The sequence below is a fragment of the Gorilla gorilla genome, chromosome 18 (assembly GCF_029281585.2).
Source record: "Gorilla gorilla gorilla isolate KB3781 chromosome 18, NHGRI_mGorGor1-v2.1_pri, whole genome shotgun sequence".
NCBI classification, from domain to species: Eukaryota; Metazoa; Chordata; class Mammalia; order Primates; family Hominidae; genus Gorilla; species Gorilla gorilla.
Genome location: NC_073242.2, coordinates 23,972,263 through 23,986,343, shown reverse-complemented (window position 1 = coordinate 23,986,343; position 14,081 = coordinate 23,972,263). Strand labels below are relative to the sequence as shown.

General features: G+C 45.3%; 1 protein-coding gene and 1 non-coding gene across 3 annotated transcripts in view; one reads left to right on the top strand and one right to left on the bottom strand.

The window, feature by feature from the left end:
* CACNG3 (calcium voltage-gated channel auxiliary subunit gamma 3) overlaps positions 1-14,081 on the bottom strand; it is a 107,227-nt gene that overhangs the window by 29,153 nt on the left and 63,993 nt on the right. The window lies entirely within an intron of this gene.
* LOC115931135 (small nucleolar RNA SNORA1) lies at positions 329-461 on the top strand. The gene has a single exon (XR_004067687.1). It is a non-coding gene; the product is annotated as a small nucleolar RNA SNORA1 (small nucleolar RNA).

Here is a 14,081-nt window from a genome sequence, read left to right as displayed (position 1 = left end):
CCTCTCCTCTCCTCTCCCCTTCCTTTCTTTTTGAGAGATAGGGTCTTGCTCTGTCACCAGACTGGAGTGCAGTGGCACAATCATAGCTCACTGCAGCCTCAAACTACTGGGCTCAAGCAATCCTCCTACCTTAGCCTCCTGAGAGGCTAGGATTACAGGTGCACGCCACCATATCCGGCTAATTTTTAAATTATTTTTTTTTTGTAGAGAGAGGGTCTTGCTATGTTGCCCAGGCTGTGGATTTTTCAAAGCTCCTTGGGTGATTAACTGTGCAGCTAAGGTCAAGGACCACAGCCTTCAGGTGAGTCCACTCAAAAATAGGGACTAAAGCCTCTTTCTAGATGAGAATGGGCACTGTCGATCACGGTGTCTGAAAATTGTAAGTGGCTAAGTTGAAACACAGGTTATGCTTCCATAACAGTATATGTATTGCAGTGGTGACAATGAGACCTGTAACAATTTGAAAAAATTTTTAAGAGAATAAAATAAAAGTAAAAAAACCCAGGGCCTCCTATTCATAGTAAACAATCAAGTCTGAAAACATGCTTCCAAGTTTATCTGAAAATGAAATTATAATTGAGGAAAACATGCTGATTTTTTTCTGATCTTCTTTAACTATGTACTAGGGTAAACAAAAAAAGTAAGCTTTGTTGATTTCGGAGTGGCAGGGCATGCATAATTTTTCTGATAAAAGTGCGTGGTAGTCCAGTATGAAATCTTTCCCTTCCCTGACAAGATCATAAAGTTTGACTTTCATAGCAGGATCATAAAATGGGTCATTTTTGCAAGCAATATTTGAGCCTGTCATCAGTTTTCCTAAGGGATCCTGTTAATCCTTTGATATTCAAATCATTGGATGTGTCTATCACATCATCATTCTTGTCAATTTTCTCTTCTTCCATTGTTAGCTTGTGTCCCTCCAGCAGGCTCTTGTCTACCTGTGGTTAACACATCACGTTTTCCCTCCTATTTTCGTTGTATTGTCACGTGTTGACAAGAGCTGGCAATCAGAAACAGGCTGTCAGACAAAAACCGCGAATTGCAGAGTGTTAAATGGGGCAGGGGTGTGGAGTGGAGTAGGGAGGGGGTGCCTGTGTAGGGAATGATTTTATAACTGGTCCGGTCATGAATGCACATATTCATATTAAGACAGAGTTTACTTGCCTGTCCGTGCAACCTTGCGCACACAGGGATTTGGATAATGAATTCATAGTAACAAGGACCCTGAGCTGAGCTTGGCCCCTGATCAAGATGAAGCACTTAGGGTATAGCAATTACAAATTACCGCTTCTAATAAGAGAACAACGAGTCAGTTTCTGAGAAATAAACATTTTCTTCTGGTGTAAAGAACTGTGGTTGATGCACATCCTGATTTATTCTTTTCTCATTCTTTTTTTTTTTTTTTGAGACAGGGTCTTGCTCTGTTGCTCAGGCTGAAGGGCAGTGGCACAATCATGGCTCACTGCAGCTCCAATCTCCCAGACTCAGGTGGTCCTCCCACTGCAGCCTACCAAGTAGCTGGAGCTGCAGGTGCATGTCATCACCCTTGGCTAATCTTTTTATTTTATTTTTGTAGAGATGGGGTCTCACTATGTTGTCCAGTTGGTCTCAAACTTCTGGCCTCAATTGGTCTGCCACCTTAGCCTCCCAAAATGCTGCAATTATAGGCATGAGCCATTGCACCCGGTCCCTGATTCATTCTTTTGTTCAATAGATATCTGGAGAGGCACCTAGGTTGCTTGTGTTAAGCACTGTTTCCAGCACTTGAAATTTATCAGTGAACAAAATAGACCAGGCTGTTATATTCTAGCGCAGAGAGATCTAGCATAAACAAAGAAATAAATGAAACAAATGCATCACTAAAAAGGAAAAGATAATTTCAGTGGTAAGTTCCATGAAAATAATAAACCCTGGAGAGAATGTGATTGGGGTGGGGGAGGACAGTCGTGAGATTGGGTGGACAGAAAGGGCCTATCTGAGCAGTCAACCTGAGTGACAAGAGGAAGCCACCCATGGGAAGATTTGAGGGAAGAGCCTTCCAGGCAGAGGAAACTGCAAGTGCCAAGGCCTTGGGGAAGGATGGCACTTTAGTGTGTTTCTAGAACCAAGACAAGCTCAGGGCAACTGGAGCAGAGTGAGTGAGGGGGAAAGTGGGATGAGATCAGGCCCATGAAGGAGCAGGCATACATCACCGAGCTTCTTACAGGCCAGGGTCCAGAACTGAAAAGGAGCATGTATGGTCCAGGCTTTGGAGGGTTTTCAGCACATGAGAAACACAATCTGATTTACAGTGTAAGAAATCTCTTTGCATGCTAGGAACTTGTGGAGGAGCAGGAATGAAAGTGCATCTTAGAGGAATCATTGAAAGTGACCTTGGGCCTTTTGGAGAAGCCACTGGTGATGGGGGTGGAACAGTAATCAAGCCAGAGTCCACAGAGGTATGCCTCATCGAGAGAGGGTACTGCCTTAAAACAGAGTATGGGGAATTTAATGAGGAATGACTGTCCTTGCTACCTGTCCGTTTCTGCACATGATGAATAGGCTTGCTTCATTTCTAAAGAGCCTGGTTTTGAGCTCTTTGCTTGATCGGCCCATTGAATGTGTTTGGGAGGTTTAGAGTGAACTGTTTTCCCTGGTCCTTCATTATTTGGTTATTGAGGGTTTTGATTCTGGTTAGTCCTGGAGCTCAGAGCCAAGAGCCCAGCCCTTCCCAGCCTAGACCACAGGGCATGTTCACCAACACAGTACCTTGAAACTTTGTAGGCACTGCTGTAGGAGTCATCAATTAGGTAGAATAGTCATGTGTTTGGGGTACCAGCAAAGCAGGGGTACAGAGAGAGAGAGAGACAGAGAGAATGACAACTATAAATTTTTTGATATTTGACGTTTACAAAAACCATTGAAATGCAACGGAAAAAAACCAGATGTGTATTGATCTTCCTTACTTAACAGCTTAGTATTACTAACACTGGAGATCTATGAGGGTAGGGTGGTCACCCTGATCATTTCACTGTTTAGAGTGTCTGAAAGTCTTCTTAACCCTACCTTGGCAGGCATTAAAAAGCATGAAGAACTCATCCTGTTTCCAGACCACAGAGGCTTCTGGGGCTTCTGGGGAGAAGGGTTGAAGAGAACAAGTGTCCTGGGTCTTAGCTGCTTTTTAACTGGTGACATCTCTCTTTCAGAGGTGCCTGGAAAAATTGGGTCCACTTGTATGAGAATCACCTGGGCTCTTCTTAAAACAAACAAACAAGTGCATTCCTGGGCACCAACACAATGCCCTGAATTAGAGGCTTTGAGAACCTGTGTTTTTGAACAGGTTTCTCCAAGATTCTGATGCATAGCAGAGGCTGAGAGCAGTGCTGTGACCTCAGGAGGTGCTCCAGCCTCTGTCGTCAGACGGACACACTGTATTGTCATCACATCACAAAAAACTTGCCCTCAGGGAGTATTTGAGACCCTGCCTGGAGGATAGGCAAGATAGGTTTGGGGATGTGGAAGGTTTGTGGGGAGGGTTATTTCCTCTTAGAAGATTTGGGATTGAGGCCTTCTGAGACTGATCTGAGGTCTCCCTACAAGCAAGCATCACAGCCATGGTGAGTCCTGAGTCCTTGACTGCAGCTGCGAGTGCAGAGTTGGTCTGTACCTTGGACTTGGGCTTCACTTTCATGGGCCAACAGAGTTTGACATGGTTCCCTAATGCAGCTATGCACATGGTCACTGGGATGCTCCAGCAGACGTGAGGGATGCTCATTGTGCGGCATTTAACTATGCCTCATTACCAGACACTACCAGTTGTTTCTTTTCTTTTCTTTTTTCTTTTTGAGACACAGTCTCACTCTGTTGCCCAGGTTGGAGTGCAGTAGCTCAATCTCAGCTCACTGCAACCTCCATCCTCTGTGGTTCAAGAGATTCTCGTGCCTCAGCCTCCCAAGTAGCTGGAATTACAGGTGCATGCCATCATGCCCAGCTAATTTTTGTATTTTTTTAGTAGAGACAGGTTTCACCATGTTGGCCAGGCTGGTCTCAAACTCCTGACCTCAAGTAATCCACCTGCCTTGGCCTCCCAAAGTGTTGGGATTACAGGCGTGAGCCACCGTGGCCCAGCCACTACCAGTTGTTTTCTAATCCTGTAAGCAGCATGTAAATAGCACAATGACAATATAATGTGTAGAGGTTCAGAGTTTAAAATATTATTTTTGACCCTAATTTGACACTTTCTTCATTAAAAAAGGTAATGCAGGAAGAGTTAAAGAAAAAAAACAAAGAGTGACGTCTCAACTCCTGAGAGACCCGGGCTTGGATTTCTGTTCCCTGCAAACTACATAAACATGTGCAGAATCAAACCTGCAAAACTGGAGCCTATGTTTAACTGTCTGTATAAAGAGCCACACTTTTTGACATTTTGTGAAATGTTAGCATTCTGACTACGTTAAGCTGAGAAAGAGAAGAGAGCCTCCTGGATCTGTCTCCAGCTACCCTGGACTGCTCATTTCAACCTTCACTGGTCAGCTCTGCCCGGCACTAACAGATTTGCTCCCAAGCAAATCCATCCCGGGCCCTGACATTTATCCGGGGCGTCTTTTACTCTCTTCTATTCATTAAGCATGGGCGGTTGCCACGGCAACCATTAACTGCACCTGACATCCAGGAATAGTTCTGGCGTTTTGAGCAAACACCACACTGGGATTTAGTTCTGCAAGGTAAAGACCTGGATGCCTCCCTCCAACTTGCATGGACATCCTGGTGGTTCCCCCACCCCTGCTCGAATCTGAGCTGCCCCCAGGCCTCTTGGGTGAAGAAGGGAAAGAGGGCGGTGTCTCCTCCCCCAGATCCCCATTCTCCCTGCCCACTCAGCCCTTAGGATCTTTGCTAGTTGCCATATGATGGGGGTGTGGCGGGGGCTGTCTCTGAGTGGGGTGAGCCTACGAAAGGGTGTATGTGTGTATGTGATGAAGTCGGGGTGAGAGTGGAGGGCATCCCAGGTTATCAGAGGTGGACGCAGACGCATTTTGGAAGAGCAAGGAATGTAAATGGGCACACGATGCCTGCCTGTGGATGTGACTCTGTGTGGGTGCACTGGTGAGTACATGTCTTATGGCTGCCAGGCCTTTGCAGCTGATGCTCTTTCTGCCTGGACCACTTTCTCCCAGCCCTTCACGGGGCCGTCAGGTCCTCACCTCACTTGAACATCTCCAGTCACTTTCTTTGCTAAGCTTACGATGATCCGTGAGTATGCTAAATATCTTGTTTATATTTATTGCCTAGTTTATTTTCTGACTTCTTATTTCCTGGACTATAAGCACCAATGAATCCCAAATATCCTGCACCCAATCTGATACACAGTAGGTGCTTTATAACTGTGCCCTGAACATCAGACTGTCCTTTGTATATGTCTGCAGGTATCTTGGGCAACTTCTTGTTGGATGGTGACAAAAGTCCTTAACCTGGCCTACGAGATCCTCTGTGATGTGGCCCCAGCCCCTCTCCAGATCTTCCTCACCAAATTTCTGCTGCACAGGCTTTGTTTTATCTTTCCTGCCTCAGGGCCTTTGCACGAGCACCCTCAGCCTCAGTTATTTCTCCCTCTCCATCCTGCATTTGAGTAATTTCTATCTGGGCTTCAGATCTTACCAAAAATATGTCCCCAGGCTGATGCCATCCAATAATCTGCCCTCACAGCACCACACCCTGTGCTTCACTTTCAGGCACATATTACAAAGGATTAATTATGAGTTTAATGATGTGTCTGTTTATTCCTCTCTATTGTAAATCCCAAGAGCATCTCTGTCTTGCTCGCCACTGTCTTCCCAGGACCTGGCACATAGTAGGTTGTTAAATAAACAAGTGGACAAATGAATGTATGGGATGAGTACTGCGTATTTCCTTCACGTCTGAATTGTTTTTACTTTGTTTGTTGTCTGAGACAAGGTCTTTCTGTGACACTCAGGAGTGCAGTGGCATGATCATAGCTCACTGCAGCCTCAAACTCCTGGGCTCAAGTGATTTTCCTGCCTCAGCCTCCCATGTAGCTGGGACTACAGTTGCTCACCACTATGCTCCATTACTGTTTTCATTTTTTGTAGAGATGTGGTCTCACTATGTTGCCCAGGCTGGCCTTGAACTCTTGGCCTCAAGCGATCCTCCTGTCTCAGCCCCCCAAAGCATTGGGATTACGGCATGAGCCACTGCACCCGGCCTGTTTTTTTTTTGTTTGTTTGTTTGTTTTGAGACAGGTTCTCACTCTGTCACTGAGGCTGGAGTGCAGCGGTACAATCATAGCTCACTGCATCCTTTAACTCCTGAGCTCAAACGATCCCCAGAACCTCAGCCCCCCCATATATATATATATATATATATATATATATATATATATATATATATATATATATATATGTATATATTCGTAGTATGTGTGTGTATATATATATATATACACACACACACATATATATATTCGTAGAAACAAGTTCTTCTTATTTTGCCCAGGCTGCTTTCGAACTCCTGGTGAGGAGTTCGAAGTGAGGGCTCAAGTGATCCTCTCACTTTGGCCTCCCAAAGTGCTGGGATTACAGGCATCAGTCACAGCACCCAGCCTGGATGAACTGTCCTTTAAGCTTTGTTTATTGGCATCTCTTCACTGCCTGAGACTCTCCTTTTATTCCAGAGCCTCTCTGAGCCCAAGTCTTCTTTTCCTCTTCCTTCTCTCATTGCTATGGCTTTTTTTTTTTTTTTTTTTTTTTTTGGTTTGGAGCCCCTGCCTTGGCCACTCCTTAGAGACTTAGGACTTCACCTCTCTGCATGAGGAGGAAGCCAGGCTACCATCACATTTACCGCCACCTCCTTCATCCCCATCACTTGCTGCCATTAGCAGGGAGAGGCCAGCCTCTGTTTCTGGCCTGAGCCTCGAGCCTGGAGCCTCCAGTTAGGCGTCATTAGCTAGACTGGTTCAGGATCAGGTGGCAGGGGAGAGAGATCATGGCGTCTTTCTCTGGTCAAGGGGCTAAGGTTACTGGTCTGTACCAGGCATCTGGAGGGAACATCTGTTCTAGCTGCCAGAGGAGCTTCCATTCTCCCTTCCACTGGTAAGGCTACCTTCATTCCACTATAGGGAATGCCTTCTCTCCCTCTTCAGCCTGTGCAGAGAGTGAGGTGAGCATAGGGTGACTCTATTGTCAGTTTCAGAAGTGGGCATGTGATTCAGTCCTGGCCAATCAGAATTCTAAATTCTCCTGGCTACAGTGGTTGGCTAAGAGGGTGAGCACATGACCCAGATCTGGCCAATCAACATGTCTCACCACCTTGATTGGCGTGATTGGTTCAGGGGAGGGCAAGTGACCAAGTGTGTCCAGTGAAGATAGTCTTGGAACATTGGTTACAAATGTTGAGAAAGAAAAATTTTGGCCGGGTGTGGTGGCTCATGCCTGTAATCCCAGCACTTTGGGAGGCAGAGGTGGGCGGATCATCTGAGGTCGGGAATTCGAGACCATCCTGACCAACATGGAGAAACCCTGTCTCTACTAAAAATACAAAATGAGCCGGGCCTAATGGCGCATGCCTGTAATCCCAGCTACTGGGGAGGCTGAGGGAGGAGAATTGCTTGAACCTAGGAGGCGGAGGTTGTGGTGAGCAGAGGTTGTGCCATTGCACTCTAGCCTGGGCAACAAGAGCGAAACTCCATCTCAAAAAAAAAAGAAAAGAAAAAGAAAAAAGAAAAATGTTATTTTCCATTGAGTGGCTAAGCTAGTGGGCTGGGGCTACAGTTGCCAAGCCCCCAACTCCCCGACGTTGGAGACAGCAAGCTTGAGGGTGAAATCAAGGCAGAGATTTCAGAATAGAGCTGAGAGGTGTTGACCATCTGAATCTTGCTAATATCATTTGAGTCCCTGGCTCCAGCCATGCTTGAAACAGGTAAACCTTGGGTATTTCAGTTCCATCAGCCGATAGCTTATGTGGCTGCTTACGCTTATTTGAAAGGGATTTCTGTACTTTGCAACTGAGAGTCCTCACAAACTGAGAGTCCTCACCTGTTTGGAACAGCAGCACCTACCATTTATTAAGCTCTAACCATGTAATAGTCTCCCAGTCCCAGCTTTGCCTCCATGCCTGCTCTGCAAACCTGAGCAACTCACATTACCATTTCTGATCTTGGTTTCCACAGTGGTGAAAAGAAGCTCATAAACTCTACTTTTTCTACCTGTCGGGCTTGTTGTGAGCATTAAAGTGATGGGTATGAGGCGGCTCATAAACTGTGAATCACCAGCCCGTGCTGCATAACAGTACTGGGCACCTTCTCCCAGCCACAGAGCTCGCTGGGGTTGGCGGGGCTTGCGCTCAGCAATGCATTCCAGCTGATGTACGCCAGCCCTGGGGTCTGGCTCCTAGGACTTGGGAAAGGGAGCTCGCAGGGTCCTGAGTGTTTCTGATCTCAGGAGTGTGGGAGAATAGAGTGGGCTAAAGGTTGGTGGTGGGTGACTCTGCTGAGTGTTAACTGACGTCCCCCTAACCCTTGTTCCCATGTACCTGATGATGTTTCTTTTGTCCCAGGGAATGAGAACATCTCAGCAGACGCTGTCATGGATCAATGATCCAGACCACATGTACCCACCTCTGCTGTCCCCCAGAATTTAGACACCCCTCAAGGGAAGGAATTGGCTGAGATTAAAGAATTGGCTGATATTAAATTCCTGCCCTCTTCCCCCAGTAGACACAGAACTCATAACATAAATTCATTCATTCATTTCACTCAGTAAATATCTGCCCTGTGCCTGGCGTCTCTACAGGCACTGTGGCTCCGCGGGCATGACATAGAGCACTCTTTGTTCTTCAAAGGGGATGGGGAGGACAATGGAACAAATAACTTCCAACAGCAGTCAGAGCTAAAAAGACCCTCAAGATAAGGGGCTCAGAGTGACCAAGGGTGATGAGGCAGGGAGGAGGTCTTTGAGAAGGCTGGGTGGCCTGAGAGTTGAAAGCGGAAAGAAACAGCCTCCTTGCAAATCAGGACAAGCAGTGCAGGCAGAGGGAAGAGGAAGGGCTGGCCTTGTAGTAGCATAAGCTGGTGCATGGAGGTACAGAAGAGACCCAGTAGGGAACAGCAGAGTAGAGGGAGGAGGAGAGAAAAGCTGAGAGAAGGCTGAGACCACAGGAGGGAGAGCACATGGGCCACTGAGGAGCATTTATTCCAAGGGCAATGGGGGTTTCAGGGATTAAGCAGGAGAGTGATATGATAGGATACGCATTTTGTAAATGGTCCCTCAGGCTGCCAGATGGAGAATGATCTGGGGTGGGGGCAATGGTGATTTGAGCTAAACTGGCAGCTGGGGAAGTGGGAGAGCTGTTGCCTTTGGCTACGATGATATTTTTGAAGGCAGAGCCAATGAGACTTGGTGTGTTGGGTCTGGGGAGTGGGGGAAACAGGCACAAGTGATGTCTATGCTTTTTGCCTGTGTATGGCTGGGGTAAGTAGTGGTACTAGGAAATGAGGTGGAAAAACTAGGCAAGAGGCAGGTTTAGCAAGGAAATTAAGAAACTAAGTTCACTTGCAGAAAAATAGTTATATTCACATACACCTGGGTTTGTGGGCTGAATTCTGTATCCACTAGAAATACAAGCAAGGCAGATGCGGGTTCAAATCCCAGATCCACCACTTGCTGTGTGACATTGGGACCTTTACCTTTATTGAACTTCAGCTTTTTATACACAGGGATGGCAGTGTCTTTCTAACAGGCTTTATTGTTGTCTGGCTCTTTGAGAATTCAATAAAAAATGTATATAAGAAATCTAGTGGCTGGGTACGTTGTCTCACGTCTGTAATCCCAACACTTTAGGAGGCCGAGGCAGGCAGATCCGGAGTTCCTGAGGTCAGGAATTTGAGACCAGCCTGGCCAACATGGTGAAACCCCATCTCTACTAAAAATAAACAAATTAGCCTGGTGTGGTGGTGTGCACCTGTAATCCCAGCTCATCGGGAGACTGAGGCAGAAGAATCGCTTGAACCTGGGAGGTGGAGGTTGCAGTGAGCTGAGATCATGCCACTGCCCTCCATCCTGGGCCACAGTGAGACTGCCTCAAAAAAAAGGACATCTGGTAAGGTGCTGGACACATTCTGAGTGCTAAGTAAGTTTTATTCTTCTTCCCTCTGTCCTTCCAGGCAAAGGTAATGACTCCATTTGTCTATTATATTTATTAGTATCAACCTGTGGGAATGATGATCTTGACTTACTGAGAGTTGCTGTGATCCAACCTCAGTATCAACTGCTTTATATAAACATGAAGTCAAACCGACCTGGGATTGCATCCTGGTACTACCCCGTAGTAACTGCATCCTTGAGCTAGTTATTCAACCACTCTGAGCTTCAGTTTTCTTTGTTTAAAATAGGTGTAATGCTGCTATCCTCAAAAGACTGCTATGAGCATTAAAAGGTGATTGTAAAAATCAAAAAGCTTGGGAACATCTTAGATAATCTTTATTAGGGGAAGGATTAGATTCACTACGATACATCCATGCTAGGGTCTAGTATAGGCAGCAATCATAAAGAATGAGGAAGTTCTGACCATCTGATGTCCCAGAAAGATGTCCATATGGAAGGCCTCATCTCTCTCTCTCTCTCTTTTTTTTTTTTTTTTTTTTTGAGTCCTGCTCTGTGGCCCAGGCTGAATGTAGTGGCTCAATTATGGCTCACTGCAGCCTCAACCTCCCAGGCTCAACTGATCCTCCCAGCTCAGCTTCCTGAGTAGCTGGGACTACAGGCATTTGCCAGTGTGCACAGCTAGTTTAAAAAGTTTTTTGTAGAGACAGGCTCTTGCCGTGTTACCCAGGCTGGTCTCATATTCCTGAGCACAAGTAATCCTCCCACCTCAACCTCCCAAAGTGCTAGGATTACAGGTGTGAGCCACCACACCTGGCCTTCATCTCATTTTTGTAAGGCGAAAAATATATGTGAGTGGATTGCAAGGCTGGTTATGTGAATAGTGGCCCTGGGAGTTGAGCAGTGCACTACCTGAGCAACTGTATAGAGGTATTTTGTGGCTTGATGGCAAAATAGGTAGATATTGATTTAGATTATAGACATAATCACAGATAAAGACATGAATATAGATATGTCTCAATATGCACACGGAATGACTGAGAAAGTTACTTTAAGGAAACTCTGTGGGTTGGGGAGGGGGTAGAATTTGAGAAGCAGAAGGGGGAAAACTTTTGCTTCTTACACTCTCCTCTTAAAAGTGCTTTAGGAGGGAGTTTTACTTTTTTTTTCTTTTTGGCTCCATTTTCTTGTATTTTTCAAATGTAAAAGTCTTCTAAAAACAGAGCTAATGCATAAGAAAATGTTTAGCTAAGCACTGCCTGGCACGAGATTTGTATGTTCAATAAAAATGGCAACTAAAGAGAAAAAAGAGTGTGTTTAGTGGGGAGGGGGCAGAGGAGAAGACTAAGAGAAACTGTGGCTGTGAAGCATCCAGCTTCTCTTGGCAGCTTGTGGCAGGTCCCCAAAGGTGGCCGGGGTTCCTTTGAGGCGCTAATGACCTGATAGAGTCATTCACAGGCACTGGCTGGGCGGTGTTCTCCCGGGGCATCTGGAGACGGTGCTCCTTCCTCACCTAACGAAGGAGTGATGCTGACGTGAGCATTTCAATCCAAATAGGAGAGTGAGAGTTATCAGCGGGGCACAGGGTGGGGGTGAGGGTGGCTATGTCTGAGTTCCAGGCTTTTCCCTGCTCTCCTCCTCCCGCCTGTCTGGTTTCCAATTCAGGTTCCCCCATTGAATTAGCTGTATAACTTTGGCAAGTGACTTAACTGCTTGAGGCCTCAGTTTCCTCATCTGGTACACGGGTATACAGCAGTCCCTTCTCATCCACACGGGATACATTCCAAGACCCCCAGTGGATGTCTGAAACTGCGAATAGTACAAAATCCTATTTATACTGATTTTTCCTCTACGTACCTACCTATGATAATGTTTAATTTATCAATTCTACACAGTAAGAGATTAACAAGAGTAATTAATAAAACAGCACAATTATAGCAGTATATCATCATGAAAGTTATCACTCACTGTGGCCATAACTCTTGCAGTTTGAGATGTGACAGCAAAACTTGCCTGAATTTACTTTTCACAATTTCATGGATAGGAGATTCCTCCCCTAGATCTTAGCAACCTCAACAGATGATTTTCTTTTCTTTTGTAAGTCAAGAACTTTCACCTTTTCACTTAAAGGAAGCGCTTGACAGCTTCTCTTTGGCGTATTGGAATGGCAAGCATAACTACTCTTGTGCTTTGGGGATGCTATTAAGTAAAACTAGAGTTACTTAAACACAAGCACTGTAATACTAACACAATCCATCTGATAACCGAGACAACTCTTTATTTTTATTTCTTTTATTTTTATTTATTTATTTATTTATTTATTTTTGAGACAGGGTCTCACTCCATTGCCCAGGCTGGAGTGCAGTGGTGAGATCTCGGCTCATTGCAACCTCCGAGGTTCAAGCAATTCTCCTGCCTCAGCCTCCTGAGGAGCTGGGATTACAGGCACATGCCACCATACCCTGTTAATTTTTGCATTTTTAGTAGAGACAGGGTTTCACCATTTTGGCCTCAAGTGATCCTCCCGCCTCAGCCTCCCAAAGTGCTGGGATTACACAAAGGCGTGAGCCACTGTGCCTGGCCTGATAACCAAGCCAACGGTTAAGTGACTAACAGGTGGTTAGCATCTACAGTGTGGATACTTGGGACAAGGGAGGATTCACATCCTGGGTGGGATGGTGCAAGATTTCATCACGCTGCTCAGAACAGTGTGCAGTTTAAAACTTATTAATTAGGCCAGGTGCATTGGCTCACACCTGTAATCTCAGCGCTTTGGGAGGCTCAGGTGAGAGGATCTTTCAAGGCCAGGAGTTTGAGACCCACCTGGGCAACATAGTGAGACCCTTTCTCTACCCAAAATGAAAAAAAAAAATTATTAGGCATAGTGTTGCATGCCTGTGGTCCCAGCTAATCGGGAGGCTGAGGCAGGAGGATTGCTTGTGTCTAAAGGGTTGAGACTGCAGTGAGACGTGATCATGCCACTGCATTCCAGCCTGGACTACAGAGCAAGACTGCATCCCTAAAAAATAAAATAAAATAAGAAAAACTTATGAATTGTTTCTTTCTGGAATTTTCCATTTAATATTTTCGAAACTTAGTTGACCATAGGTAACTGAAAACAAGGAAAGTGAAGCACAGAACACAGTGAAATACTCATTAACTTTCAGCTAGGATTAGTATTAGTCCTAATACTATATTAATAATATAGTATTGGTATATTAGTATTAGCATTATTTCTAAGGCCCACAATCCCTTATTCAAGCTAGTGAAATCCAAAAAGCTCTGAAAAAAATAAAAGTTCCTTGGATTTTATACAGCAGCAAACTATGAGGTCATCACATGGACTTATTTGGAAGCAAAATCTGACCTGAGCTGACTTGGGAAAGTATTCATGGTCTTTATTTATTTCACTTGTTATGATTATTTCTAAGTTTGGCTGCAGAGCAATGAATGCATCTGACTGCAGGGTGCTGCCAGGGGGTGTAAAGTTATCTGTGGTAAATGAACCCTCATGCCTTTGTAAAATCCTAAACATTTGAATTTCTGAAATGCATCTGAGTATGAGACTGTGGACCTATACCATAATGAGCACAGCAGATCACGCATTCCCCAGTTTTTATGCTTTTCTCCATATATTTATGTCACATGCTTTAATATTTATGTTACATTTCTCTTGTGAAAGTTGTCAGAATAAAAATGGAGTCACTCATGTTAAAAACCCTAACAATCCCAGCACTTTGGGAGGTCAAGGCAGGCAGATCACTTGGTAAGGAGTTCGAGACCAGGCTGGCCAACATGGTGAAACCCCATCTCTACTAAAAATACAAAAATTAGCGGGGCATGGTGGTGTGCACCTGTAGTCCCAGCTCCTTGGGAGGCTGAGGCAGGAGAATCGCTTGAACCCAGGAGGCAGAGGTTGTAGTGAGCAGAGATTGTGCCACTGCACTCCAGCCTGGGCAACAGAGTGAGACTCTGTTTAAAAACAAAACA